The sequence below is a fragment of the Cherax quadricarinatus genome, chromosome 1 (genome assembly GCF_038502225.1).
Source record: "Cherax quadricarinatus isolate ZL_2023a chromosome 1, ASM3850222v1, whole genome shotgun sequence".
Taxonomy (NCBI): Eukaryota; Metazoa; Arthropoda; class Malacostraca; order Decapoda; family Parastacidae; genus Cherax; species Cherax quadricarinatus.
The window spans coordinates 12,926,454-12,941,083 of NC_091292.1; the positions used below are offsets into that span (position 1 = coordinate 12,926,454).

The window sequence follows — 14,630 nt, forward strand, 5'->3', positions numbered from 1 at the left end:
TTATTGTTCCAGACACCATGTTATTGTTCCAGACACCATGTTATTGTTCCAGGCACTGTTATTGTACCAGACACTGTTATTGTTTCAGACACCATGTTATTGGTCCAGACACCATGTTATTGTACCAGACACTATTTCATTGTTCCAGACACCAAGTTTTAGTTCCAGACGCCATGTTATTGTTCCAGACACACTGTTATTGTACCAGACACTGTTTTATTGTTCCAGACACCATGTTTTTGTTCCGGACACCACGCTATTGTTCCAGACTCCATGTTATTGTCCCAGACACCATGTTATTGTTCCAGACACCATGTTATTGTTCCAGACACCATGTTATTGTTTTAGACACTATGTTATTGTTTTAGACACCATGTTATTGTTCCAGACACCATGTTATTGTTCCAGACACCATGTTATTGTTTTAGACACCATGTTATTGTTCCAGACACCATGTTATTGTTTTAGACACCATGTTATTGTTCCAGACACTGTGTTATTGTTTCAGACACCATGTTATTGTTCCAGACACTATTTTATTGTTCCAGACACTACGTAATTGTTCTAGACACCATGTTATTGTTCCAGACACCATGTTATTGTTCCAGACACCATGTTATTGTTCCAGATACCATGTTATTGTTCCAGACACCATGTTATTGTTCCAGACACCATGTTATTGTTCCAGATACCATGTTATTGTTCCAGACACCATGTTATTGTTCCAGACACTGTGTTATTGTTCCAGACACCATGTTATTGTACCAGACACTATGTAATTGTTCCAGACACCATGTTATTGTTCCAGACACCATGTTATTGTTCCAGACACCATGTTATTGTCCCAGACACCATGTTATTGTTCCAGACACCATGTTATTGTTCCAGACACCATGTTATTGTTCCAGACACTGTGTTATTGTTCCAGACACCATGTTATTGTACCAGACACTATGTAATTGTTCCAGACACCATGTTATTGTTCCAGACACCATGTTATTGTTCCAGACACTGTGTTATTGTTTCAGACACCATGTTATTGTTCCAGACACTGTGTTATTGTTCCAGACACCATGTTATTGTTCCAGACACTGTGTTATTGTTCCAGACACCATGTTATTGTTTTAGACACCATGTTATTGTTCCAGACACTGTGTTATTGTTCCAGACACCATGTTATTGTACCAGACACTATGTAATTGTTCCAGACACCATGTTATTGTACCAGACACTATGTAATTGTTCCAGACACCATGTTATTGTTCCAGACACCATGTTATTGTTCCAGACACTATGTTATTGTTCCAGACACTAATGTTACGCATGAAATCACTCATGAAGTCATTCTTGATGTCATTCATGAAGTCATTTATTTTTCTCAGTTGAGCTTCGACGACGGTTTACAACCAACCGAAACGTCGCCATAAGTGTGCGTTATTTCTGATATGTTCCAGCTCCGTTATTGTGAGTCGTTGATTGTTCCAGCACCATTATTGTGAGTCATTGATTGTTCCAGGAACGGTATTATGACTTGCTAATTGTTCCAGTTACGGTATTCTGCCATATTAATTGTTCCAACCACGACACAGTGACTTGTTAATTGTTCCAGCCACAGTATTGTGACTCCTTTATTGTTCCATCTACTGTTTTGTGCCATCTTAATTGTTCCAGCTACGGTATTTCGAGTTTTTTTTATCTTCTTCACGATGCCATGATAAAGCCCAGGCCTATTGCATTTTAATGCCTAGACCTTCTAGAGGACAATTCACTCATTCTCGTGAGGGAGAAGCTCTAAGCCCGTAGCGATTTGAGAAGCGCCTGTTGGGTGGGCGGGTGAGTGAGAGGTAATCAGATTCGAGTCGAGGAAGAGGACTAGTTCAGTTCCTTGGATGAAGGGACTAGTCGTGCCTTGAAGGGACTGGGGTAAGGACGGAATAGAATCGTTTGATCTTAAAGTGAAATTACTCATGGAGATCATGACTGGAATTATTCTGATTGCAATTATCCTGATTGGAATTTTCCTGACTGGAATTATTCTGATTGGAATTATCCGAATTGGAATGACTGTGATTAGACAGATTTTGATTGGAATAATCCCGATTGGAATGATCCTGATTGTAATTATCCTGAGTAGAATGATTGTGTTTTGACATTCTGATTGGAATGGTCCTGGTAGGAATGATCCTAACTGTAATGATTTTGATTGAACAGATTCTGATTGGATCCTGGTTGGAATTATCCTGACTGGAATTATCCTCGCTGGAAGGCTATAGAAAGTTGGTGAGGCGTGACTTGTGTTCGAGGGAGCCTCGTGCTGACGGCAACACCTCGCCCTCTCTCAATATCAACCATGTCTCACAAACCTGTACAAATTTTATGACGTACAGATGTCATAAGCAAATACACAAATGTAATCTGCCAGTGGCAGCACGTAAGCCACTGGGCTTACGTGCTGTTTATAACCTGGCAAACAGACTGCAGTTGAAATTTTGTGGATATGCTCTCACAGTGATTTGGCTAAATTATCACTGAACGAAGAGAATGGGTGAATGTAAATTGAGTTTCTCCAAATGGTTGAAAATCATTGTTAGAATAGAACTATTAACGAGCTTGAAGAAAGTGGGACAGTGTAAACAGGAACTGGCAGAGTCACTGTCTGCCATAATGTAATGTGTCAAGTAAAATATGACTGTAAACAAAAGTGATACGATGAGCAAACTACAAGACGCTGCTTATGGCAAGCTGAGAGGCTCTGTCTCCTGGTTCTCCGTGCGTGGAGGGTGCTCTGGGGGTCAACGCCCCCGCGGCCCGGTCCATAACCAGGCCCTCGCGGAGATAACAGTCACATGAAATGTAAAAAAAAAATTCGTTATAAGGTTTCTTCTCATGAGTGTGGATGTTTGGTAGTAATAATAGAAGCAGTAGTAGTAGTAATAATAGTACTAGCAGGAATAGTAGCAGCAGTAGTAGGAGGAGTAGTAGCAGTAGTAGTAATAATAAAAACAGTAGCAGTAGTAGTAATAGTAGCAGTATTATTATTATTAGTAGTAGTAGTAGTAGTAGTAACAGAAGCAGCAGTAGTAGTAGTAGTAGTAACAGAAGTAGTAATAATAGTAATATTAACAGCAGTAGCAATAGTAATAGTAGTAGTAGTAATGTAGAGTATAATGCTCGGAATATATATAGGTTGGGAATGACTAGAGATAAACACACCATCACCGACACGTACTTGACCACCAATATGGCTGCCGCTCTCACTATTACACCACCTTCAAACTCTCTCTCTCTCTCTTTCTCTGTATATATATATATATATATATATATATATATATATATATATATATATATATATATATATATATATATATATATCTTTCTTTCAACACACCGGCCGGATCCCACCGTGGCGGGGTGGCCCAGGAGAAGGGATTACTAGACCCTTGCTCCTGGCATTTTAGTCGCCTCTTACAACACGCATGGCTTACGGAGGAAGAATTCTGTTCCACTTCCCCATATATATATATATATATATATATATATATATATATATATATTATATATATATATATATATATATATAGGATTGCTGGTTTCTTTTTCTGTCTCATAAACACGCTAGATAACAGGGATATCTTGCTACTCCTACTTACACTTTGGTCACACTTCACAGACACGCACATGCATATATATATACATACATCTAGGTTTTTCTCCTTTTTCTAAATAGCTCTTGTTCCTCTTTATTTCTTCTATTGTCCATGGGGAAGTGGAAAAGAATCTTTCCTCCGTAAGCCATGCGTGTCGTATGAGGCGACTAAAATGCCGGGAGCAATGGGCTAGTAACCCCTTCTCCTGTATACATTTACTAAAAAAGAGAAGAAGAAAAACTTTATAAAACTGGGATGCTTAAATGTGCGTGGATGTAGTGCGGATGACAAAAAACAGATGATTGCTGATGTTATGAATGAAAAGAAGTTGGATGTCCTGGCCCTAAGCGAAACAAAGCTGAAGTGGTTAGGGGAGTTTCGGTGGGGGGAAATAAATGGGATTAAATCTGGAGTATCTGAGAGAGTTAGAGCAAAGGAAGGGGTAGCAGTAATGTTGAATGATCAGTTATGGAAGGAGAAAAGAGAATATGAATGTGTAAATTCAAGAATTATGTGGATTAAAGTAAAGGTTGGATGCGAGAAGTGGGTCATAATAAGCGTGTATGCACCTGGAGAAGAGAGGAATGCAGAGGAGAGAGAGAGATTTTGGGAGATGTTAAGTGAATGTATAGGAGCCTTTGAACCAAGTGAGAGAGTAATTGTGGTAGGGGACCTGAATGCTAAAGTAGGAGAAACTTTTAGAGAGGGTGTGGTAGGTAAGTTTGGGGTGCCAGGTGTAAATGATAATGGGAGCCCTTTGATTGAACTTTGTATAGAAAGGGGTTTAGTTATAGGTAATACATATTTTAAGAAAAAGAGGATAAATAAGTATACAAGATATGATGTTGGGCGAAATGACAGTAGTTTGTTGGATTATGTATTGGTAGATAAAAGACTGTTGAGTAGACTTCAGGATGTACATGTTTATAGAGGGGCCACAGATATATCAGATCACTTTCTAGTTGTAGCTACACTGAGAGTAAAAGGTAGATGGGATACAAGGAGAATAGAAGCATCAGGGAAGAGAGAGGTGAAGGTTTATAAACTAAAAGAGGAGGCAGTTAGGGTAAGATATAAACAGCTATTGGAGGATAGATGGGCTAATGAGAGCATAGGCAATGGGGTCGAAGAGGTATGGGGTAGGTTTAAAAATGTAGTGTTAGAGTGTTCAGCAGAAGTTTGTGGTTACAGGAAAGTGGGTGCGGGAGGGAAGAGGAGTGATTGGTGGAATGATGATGTGAAGAGAGTAGTAAGGGAGAAAAAGTTAGCATATGAGAAGTTTTTACAAAGTAGAAGTGATGCAAGGAGAGAAGAGTATATGGAGAAAAAGAGAGAGGCTAAGAGAGTGGTGAAGCAATGTAAAAAGAGAGCAAATGAGAGAGTGGGTGAGATGTTATCAACAAATTTTGTTGAAAATAAGAAAAAGTTTTGGAGTGAGATTAACAAGTTAAGAAAGCCTAGAGAGCAAATGGATTTGTCAGTTAAAAATAGGAGAGGAGAGTTATTAAATGGAGAGTTAGAGGTATTGGGAAGATGGAGGGAATATTTTGAGGAATTGTTAAATGTTGATGAAGATAGGGAAGCTGTGATTTCGTGTATAGGGCAAGGAGGAACAACATCTTGTAGGAGTGAGGAAGAGCCAGTTGTGAGTGTGGGGAAAGTTCGTGAGGCAGTAGGTAAAATGAAAGGGCGTAAGGCAGCCGGGATTGATGGGATAAAGATAGAAATGTTAAAAGCAGGTGGGGATATAGTTTTGGAGTGGTTGGTGCAATTATTTAATAAATGTATGGAAGAGGGTAAGGTACCTAGGGATTGGCAGAGAGCATGCATAGTTCCTTTGTATAAAGGCAAAGGGGATAAAAGAGAGTGCAAAAATTATAGGGGGATAAGTCTGTTGAGTATACCTGGCAAAGTGTATGGTAGAGTTATTATTGAAAGAATTAAGAGTAAGACGGAGAATAGGATAGCAGATGAACAAGGAGGCTTTAGGAAAGGTAGGGGGTGTGTGGACCAGGTGTTTACAGTGAAACATATAAGTGAACAGTATCTAGATAAGGCTAAAGAGGTCTTTGTGGCATTTATGGATTTGGAAAAGGCGTATGACAGGGTGGATAGGGGGGCAATGTGGCAGATGTTGCAGGTGTATGGTGTAGGAGGTAGGTTACTGAAAGCAGTGAAGAGTTTTTACGAGGATAGTGAGGCTCAAGTTAGAGTATGTAGGAAAGAGGGAAATTATTTCCCAGTAAAAGTAGGCCTTAGACAAGGATGTGTGATGTCACCGTGGTTGTTTAATATATTTATAGATGGGGTTGTAAGAGAAGTAAATGCGAGGGTCTTGACAAGAGGCGTGGAGTTAAAAGATAAAGAATCACACATAAAGTGGGAGTTGTCACAGTTGCTCTTTGCTGATGACACTGTGCTCTTGGGAGATTCTGAAGAGAAGTTGCAGAGATTGGTGGATGAATTTGGTAGGGTGTGCAAAAGAAGAAAATTGAAAGTGAATACAGGAAAGAGTAAGGTTATGAGGATAACAAAAAGATTAGGTGATGAAAGTTTGGATATCAGATTGGAGGGAGAGAGCATGGAGGAGGTGAATGTATTCAGATATTTGGGAGTGGACGTGTCAGCGGATGGGTCTATGAAAGATGAGGTGAATCATAGAATTGATGAGGGGAAAAGGGTGAGTGGTACACTTAGGAGTCTGTGGAGACAAAGAACTTTGTCCATGGAGGCAAAGAGGGGAATGTATCAGAGTATAGTTTTACCAACGCTCTTATATGGGTGTGAAGCATGGGTGATGAATGTTGCAGCGAGGAGAAGGCTGGAGGCAGTGGAGATGTCATGTCTGAGAGCAATGTGTGGTGTGAATATAATGCAGAGAATTCGTAGTTTGGAAGTTAGGAGGAGGTGCGGGATTACCAAAACTGTTGTCCAGAGGGCTGAGGAAGGGTTGTTGAGGTGGTTCGGACATGTGGAGAGAATGGAGCGAAACAGAATAACTTCAAGAGTGTATCAGTCTGTAGTGGAAGGAAGGCGGGGTAGGGGTCGGCCTAGGAAAGGTTGGAGGGAGGGGGTAAAGGAGGTTTTGTGTGCGAGGGGCTTGGACTTCCAGCAGGCATGCGTGAGCGTGTTTGATAGGAGTGAATGGAGACAAATGGTTTTTAATACTTGACGTGCTGTTGGAGTGTGAGCAAAGTAACATTTATGAAGGGATTCAGGGAAACCGGCAGGCCGGACTTGAGTCCTGGAGATGGGAAGTACAGTGCCTGCACTCTGAAGGAGGGGTGTTAATGTTGCAGTTTAAAAACTGTAGTGTAAAGCACCCTTCTGGCAAGACAGTGATGGAGTGAATGATGGTGAAAGTTTTTCTTTTACGGGCCACCCTGCCTTGGTGGGAATCGGCCAGTGTGATAAAAAATATAAAATATATATATATATATATATATATATATATATATATATATATATATATATATATATATATATATATATAATGCAAATTTATATTAGCTTTCTGGCTAGTAATATCCGCACTGACTACTAAAGTAACTGAATAGAAAAAAAAAACTTTGTCTCGTTCTTGGTCTGAGTGTCTGACCGCTGGTCTGAGTGTCTGACCGCTGGTCTGAGTGTCTGACCGCTGGTCTGAGTGTCTGACCGCTGGTCTGAGTGTCTGACCGCTGGTCTGAGTGTCTGACCGCTGGTCTGAGTGTCTGACCGCCGGTTCGAGTGTTCGTCAGTTGATGTGAGTGCCTGGTCACTCCTGCAGGTGGCCACCAAACACCGTCTAGGAAGGTGCGCCACCTGGCTGACGTGCTGTGTAGGAAGCAATGATCCGACGCTTAAGTAAGTGCCTCTCATACCAGTGTCACTTGCGTCAGTGTGACCCTACGATGCTGTTTTTTCTATCAAAAACGAGGTGCAGTAAAGGAAAATAATTAACGAGTTTGACTGCCTATATATCTATATATATATATATATATATATATATATATATATATATATATATATATATATATATATATATATATATATATATATATATATATATATATTATATATATAAATCAATATATATAGCAACACAGTTAACCAGTCAGCGAATTGAAGAGACATTACTAGGACTGACTTTCCCACTGGCAGGAAGGTGAAGCCTGTAGGTCAGAATCAAGGACGGTGGATCGAGCCTCCACCGCTACTTGCACTGATTGATTCACACGAGTGTAGCACTTTAAATAATAATAATAATAATAATAATAATAATAATAATAATAAAGTAAGTAGGTACCTGGTGTGGGTCGCATCCTGGGGGGACACAATACTGAAGGACTCCAATGGAAATAGGACAGACAGTCCTCGATGACGCACTGACTTTTATGGGTTATCCTGGGTGGCTAACCCTCCGGGTTAAAAAATTCGAGTAAATGTGATCTTATCTTCCCTGGTCTAGCTACGTGGCATCTGATAGCAGCATCATTACTGGGTAGTAATAATGGATTGGATAGACTGTCAGATACACTGTAGTAGCCTGACTATTGTGGCAATGATGTGGGTGACTGCTCTCACGGCTGCTTCCAAGCACTTGCGTTTACGCAAATCATCTCTTTGTTAACTCTTAGCTTAGTTTCGTTGAACTTCTCGATGTGGTGTTCCAGGGTTGTCATTAGGGCAGATCTGCTATTAAACTAATGAAGCTTAAGCTTCAGGGCCGCTAAACCCGGAGGGGCCCCAATAAGCGACTTCATGCCACATTACTTAAAACTTTTGGGTCTGTGTATGAAAAGGATTTTTTAAATAATAATGTAAATAACATAGTGCAATAATAGTTAAAAGAATTAAAAGGGTTATTAAAGTATAATATAGACCAGCTGTTGCTGGTTGTGAAGGTGACGCTCCATGCCAGCTTCAGGGCCACAAAAATGTAAGTCCGCCACAGGATGTTATATGTTCTGCTCGGAAATTATTTTGGTGGTCCTGGCTACAGCGTGTTGGTCTTGACGGAGTCTGACTCCTGAAAGTTGTAGCTGTCTCAAGACTGACGGACTGAACAAGTCGACTCCAGATGGAAAATTAGATACATATGCAGGATAGTGCGATCCTTTATTAACTTCGTTTCGCCTACACAATGGGCTTTATCAAGTCACAAACAGATCTAATAAAGCCCACTGTGTGGGCGAAACGTAGCCTATAAAAGATCGCATTATACTGCACATGTGCCTATTTTTCTATCGTGTGGGTTTCTTATACCATTCGTCTCACATCGACTCCAGGCTGAGGGACTGATTACCTCAAACTTCTCATCTTCCCACCATTCTTCTCTGTATTAGAGTGAAGAAGCCAGTGGGTGGCGAAACGTTTCCACAGTAAAGATTCCAAAATGTTGGACAAGTGTCTCATTCACCAATCAGTAATCTCTGCAAGGTATGATGTACACGCCATCCTTGCTGGTTATATCGTCTGGTTTTCTTTTTCACTGAGTCTTCTTAGATGTAGGTGGAGATAAATGGTATAAAATGCAGTCACGATCCAAAAACAAACGTAAATACAGTAAAATGCGTTCCTTTATTGATTACGTTTCGTCCACACAGTGGGCTTTATCAAGTCACAAATAAATCGACCAGGACGGGTCCTGGCCCGGGTCTTCTCCATGTGGTGACCCACCAGTGGCTCCCGAAGGAGCATAAGAGTTATTACTTGCTATAACCATTTACTCATGTGCCAGCTGACTGTTCTACCATATTGTATTACTACCACTACTACACCTAATATTATTACTACTACTACTACTACCACTATTATTACACCTCACTCTGGGCTTATATATATATACCCTCTGTGTCCATGTATTGTTTGAAACGGCTTGACAAAGCTCCTGGAGAGCGAAACGTTGCCACGATAAAATGTCAGATTAGTTGCACTTTTGTCCTTTTACTTAACATATTGTGGGTAACTCTACCAACATTAATATAAGTGTAGTACAGTTACATCTCTATGGCAGGAGCAGCTCTGTGACAAGACCTCGGCAGCTCTGTGACAAGACCTCGGCAGCTCTGTGACAAGACCTCGGCAGCTCTGTGACAAGACCTCGGCAGCTCTGTGACAAGACCTCGGCAGCTCTGTGACAAGACCTCGGCGAACTTGAGTAAAGAGTACGTGATTATATATAGTGTGGAGAATATAGGGAAGGTTGCTGGTCCGTCTCATATACAACCTCCCCAATATTCTCCACTTGACTCTCCACTCTATATATACACTCAAGTACTCTTTACCTACGTTTCGCCCATTGTCTGGGCGACACATAGTCAATAAAAGATCGCATTTTACAACATTTGTATTTATTTTACCCTTGATGGAGGTCGAGGCGTTGTTGGTCATTGTCGTAACAAACCATCAACAGCAGTGACACATTAGCAGCCACATAACTCACTGGTGTAGCCATGTATTCGGTGGAAGTGGTGCGGGCAGCTCTGTTCTTTTCCCCTGTGTTGCGGGCAGCTCTGTTCTTTTCCCCAGTGTTGCGGGCAGCTCTGTTCTTTTCCCCAGTGGTGCGGGCAGCTCTGTTCTTTTCCCCAGTGTTGCGGGCAGCTCTGTTCTTTTCCCCAGTGTTGCGGGCAGCTCTGTTCTTTTCCCCAGTGTTGCGGGCAGCTCTGTTCTTTTCCCCAGTGTTGTGGGCAGCTCTGTTCTTTTCCCCAGTGTTGTGGGCAGCTCTGTTCTTTTCCCCAGTGTTGCGGGCAGCTCTGTTCTTTTCCCCAGTGTTACGGGCAGCTCTGTTCTTTTCCCCAGTGTTGCGGGCAGCTCTGTTCTTTTCCCCAGTGTTGCGGGCAGCTCTGTTCTTTTCCCCAGTGTTGTTGCTCGCACTAATGGTGTACACTGTACAGTATCGACAAGCTAATAAATTAGACGCGTGTGCAACGCCTGGGCATCGTTATTTTGAAAACGTTTTCGCCAGCCTGTGTTATTTTTTTTTTTTTTTTGCAATTTTATTTACTGAATCGAATAAAGTACCTGTTGAGAAAACGTTTCAAAATAAAGGTACACATGTGATGTACTTGTGTATCATTCATCACGTTGTCCGTGTTGAGGATGCGAGTGGTTCCTTCCTGGTGACGTCGGTTTAGTGTGTTGAGAAGTGACGCTCTTGGATGGCCTGCTTAAGGACTTCACGTTCTCCTGCTAAGTACTGCTGGCTGAAGATCCTAAAAGCTCTAAAGGACACAAAAGAATTATTATCACGACGGCCTCTTGGTCCTGTGATAAAAACAGAAGTCTTGTACAACGTGGGTTTCCTGTACACTTGGAGCAGGAGTTTCTCTTCTGTCGTGTGGCGTAATACCTCGAGAAATGGTAAGCTGGGGTGTGTCTCTCTGGTTGTAGATATTACTTACATGACTACGATGTCATCTACGTAAAATGTAAATTTGACAGTATTGGGAATGTTGCATATGATGCGGGTGGATTTCCGATTTTTCCTTTAAGAAATTAACCAGGATTGCGCTGAACCTATACCTAAGCCAAATTGTAATGTGTGTACTCACCTAATTGTGGCTGCAGGGGTCGATTCATAGCTCCTAGCTATGTATGTGTGTGTGTGTGTGTGTGTGTGTGTGTGTGTGTGTGTGTGTGTGTGTGTGTGTGTGTGTGTGTGTATGTGTATGTGTATGTGTGTATGTGTGTGTGTGTGTGTGTGTGTGTGTGTGTGTGTGTGTGTGTGTCATTCAAAGCTAAACATTTTTAACTAGTTTTATTGCATCAATCAGTTCTTGGTTGGGTATGGGAAGCTTCAATTCATCATTTATTTCGTGATGGATAAGGTTTAAAAGCTGATCTGTGGCAACATTTGCGAACACCACCGTCACCTTAAAACCGAGATACCGTTTATTCTTTGCATTGTAATCCCTAATATGACTCAAAAAAACGTACAGAGTACTGTAGGCGTGTTTGCCTAATCGTAACTAACAGTTTGGTAAGGTGTTTAACCAGAATTCATCTCAATCTGCGAGAGGAACCTTCGAATACTGCAGGAGATGGGCGTCGATTGGACACTTGAGTCGGTATTATAGGCAAGCAATATAGTGTTACTGTCTGAGAGTTGTTGGTAAGCAGGAGTAAGAGTTTCTTGGCCTCTCCATCTCCCCTAAGCAGAGTGAGCTTGTCCTAGTAACGAATTGGTCCCGTTCTTCCTTTAGTGCTCCGTTGTGCTTATGTGATGGTGTTAAGTCAGGTATTGTAATTTATTATTGTATTCCGCCGGGTTCAGGGGTGACAATGAACCCTGCTTGGCCAGCCGTGTTCACAAGGATGCTGTCCATGGAGGTTCATGAGTACATTGCTGCCGTTATTAAACTAGCTGGCTTCTGAGATAGCAGCCATGATGAGACATGTATAAACCCTTTCTGAAACTCAATGAATCTGAGATGGTGTTTTTATAGTCATGCTTAATTTATGGTTTGTAAATATGTTGATGAGTGGATACGTGTGTTTTACCCACAAGTTGTGGGCATCAATATACCAATACACCACTAAAACTTACCACTTAGTTTAATAAACAATCGGTTTTATAAGCACTTACCAGCTGATTCTTCTTAAACTGATGCCACCAAGGAAGAGATGAGTGCCACACTACTGAGCGTGGTGCAGATGAGTGCCACTCAACGGAGTTTAAGTAGATGGCACACTACAGGTGAGTGCCACTCTAAGGCGGGGTAACTGGTATTCTCAACTAGAGTGGGGTGTGGTGCCCCCCTCCGGGTGGTTGACACACTAAAGAGGCAAACACTGTGATGGAGGTGTGAGCAGCAGAGAGTAGCGTACCACCACTCTGTGTGGTGGCCGGTGGTAGACTAACTGGCTGTGTGATCTCCACACTCCACTATCACCACCACCACCACCACCACCACCACCACCACCACCACCACCACCACCACCACCACCACCACAGTATCAACAGCAGCAGCGGGCAGAGTACGACAGACAGGAAGGGTCAAGACTCATCAAGGCTGTTAAAAGACCACACCCAAGACTGACCCCCCACTCATCTAGCCCTCCCTCTCCTCCCTTAAACCATATCACACCACACTCTCCACCACCACCCCACTCATCTACATTCATTATGAATTAAAGTTAATCATCCAAATAAAGCTATTTATAATAATAATAATAATAATAATTATTATTATTATTATTATTATTATTATTATTATTATTATTATTATTATTATTATTATTATTATTATTATTATTATTATTATTAAAGTGGTAGTAGTAGTAGTAGTATTATAATTTTTATTATTATACATTTTTTAAATGTTGAGTTATACATACACATAGACACCATGCCCAGCCCTTCTAGGGTAGGGTAGGTGCCTGAGCCCGAGCCTTTAGCTCGCAAGACTGTCATTCCCATTAGTCCCCTTGGGGCGGGGATGGCAGACCAGAGAGGCCTAGCTTGTGGCTAGGCCTGGGGACAGTTGGTCCCAAAGATGAGGAGGTACTTGTACCTCCTCCCATGGGAGACTTAGGTCTCAGACACTCCCTAGAGAGGGAGCCAAGGCCGGGCCACCACTTGGAAAAGGCCCGGGCCGGGAGAATACCGGCGAATCTTTAATAATAATAATAATAAAATATACATACACATGTAAGGTTGTTGTATTACATCTTCCTTCATTCAATACATAATACATGTATAATACATGTATAATACATGTATAATACATGTATAACACATGTATAATACATGTATAATACATGTATAATATGACCGAGGAGGTTCTATATTATGTTAGGGACCTACAGAGACTTTGGTCCGGGACCTGATGGGACCTATACATTGTGTATAGTTTAAGTATTGATGTATAGATGTATGTTAGGGTTCCACGTGTACAAGAGTACCTCGAGGACATATTCAGGGATCACTCTGGCACTGTACTCAGGCACCACCACACTACACCTTGGTACAGGTGTGTGGGCGTGGTCAAGACAGGTGTGTGGACGCGGGCAGGACAGGTGTGTGAGCGCGGGCAGGACATGTGTGTGAGCGCGGGCAGGACAGGTGTGTGAGCGCGGGCAGGACAGGTGTGTGAGCGCGAGCAGGACAGGTGTGTGAGCGCGGGCAGGACAGGTGTGTGAGCGCGGGCAGGACAGGTGTGTGAGCGCGGGCAGGACAGGTATGTGAGCGCGGGCAGGACAGGTGTGTGAGCGCGAGCAGGAAAGGTGCGTGAGCGCGGGCAGGACAGGCGTGTGGGTGCGGGCAGGACAGGTGCGTGAGCGCGGGCAGGACAGATGTGTGAGTGCGGGCAGGAAAGGTGCGTGAGCGAGGGCAGGACAGGTGTTTGAGCGCGAGCAGGAAAGGTGCGTGAGCGCGGGCAGGACAGGTGCGTGAGTGCGGGCAGGACAGGTGCGTGAGCGCGGGCAGGACAGGTGTGTGAGTGCGGGCAGGAAAGGTGCGTGAGCGCGGGCAGGACAGGTGTGTGAGTGCGGGCAGGACAGGTGCGTGAGCGCGGGCAGGACAGGTGTGTGAGTGCGGACAGGACAGGTGTGTGAGCGCGGGCAGGACAGGTGTGTGAGCGCGGGCAGAACAGGTATGTGAGCGCGGGCAGGACAGGTGTGTGAGTGCGGACATGACAGGTGTGTGAGCGCGGGCAGGACAGGTGTATGAGCGCGGGCAGAACAGGTGTGAGTGCGGGCAGGACAGGTGTGTGAGTGCGGGCAGGACAGGTGTGTGAGCGCGGGCAGGACGGGTGTGTGAGTGTGGGCAGGACAGGTATGTGAGTGCGGGCAGGACAGGTGTGTGAGTGCGGGCAGGACAGGTGTGTGAGCGCGGCAGGACAGGTATGTGAGCGCGGGCAAGACAGGTATATGAGTGCGGGCAGGACAGGTGTGTGAGCGCGGGCAGGACAGGTGAGCGCGGGCAGTGCAGGTATGTGAGCGCGGGCAGGACAGGTATGTGAGCGCGGGCAGGACAGGTGTGTGAGCGCGGGCAGGACA

At 43.2% G+C, this 14,630-nt stretch overlaps 1 protein-coding gene across 1 annotated transcript in view; it reads right to left on the reverse strand.

Moving 5' to 3' along the window:
* Positions 1–12,454, reverse strand: part of LOC128687193 (uncharacterized) — a 90,041-nt gene extending 77,587 nt beyond the window's left edge. Inside the window, exon 1 of the mRNA XM_053774532.2 lies at positions 12,217–12,454. The gene's annotated coding sequence lies outside the window, so the exon portion shown is untranslated. The remainder of the gene's footprint in view (positions 1–12,216) is intronic.
* Between the last annotated feature and the right edge of the window lie 2,176 nt (positions 12,455–14,630).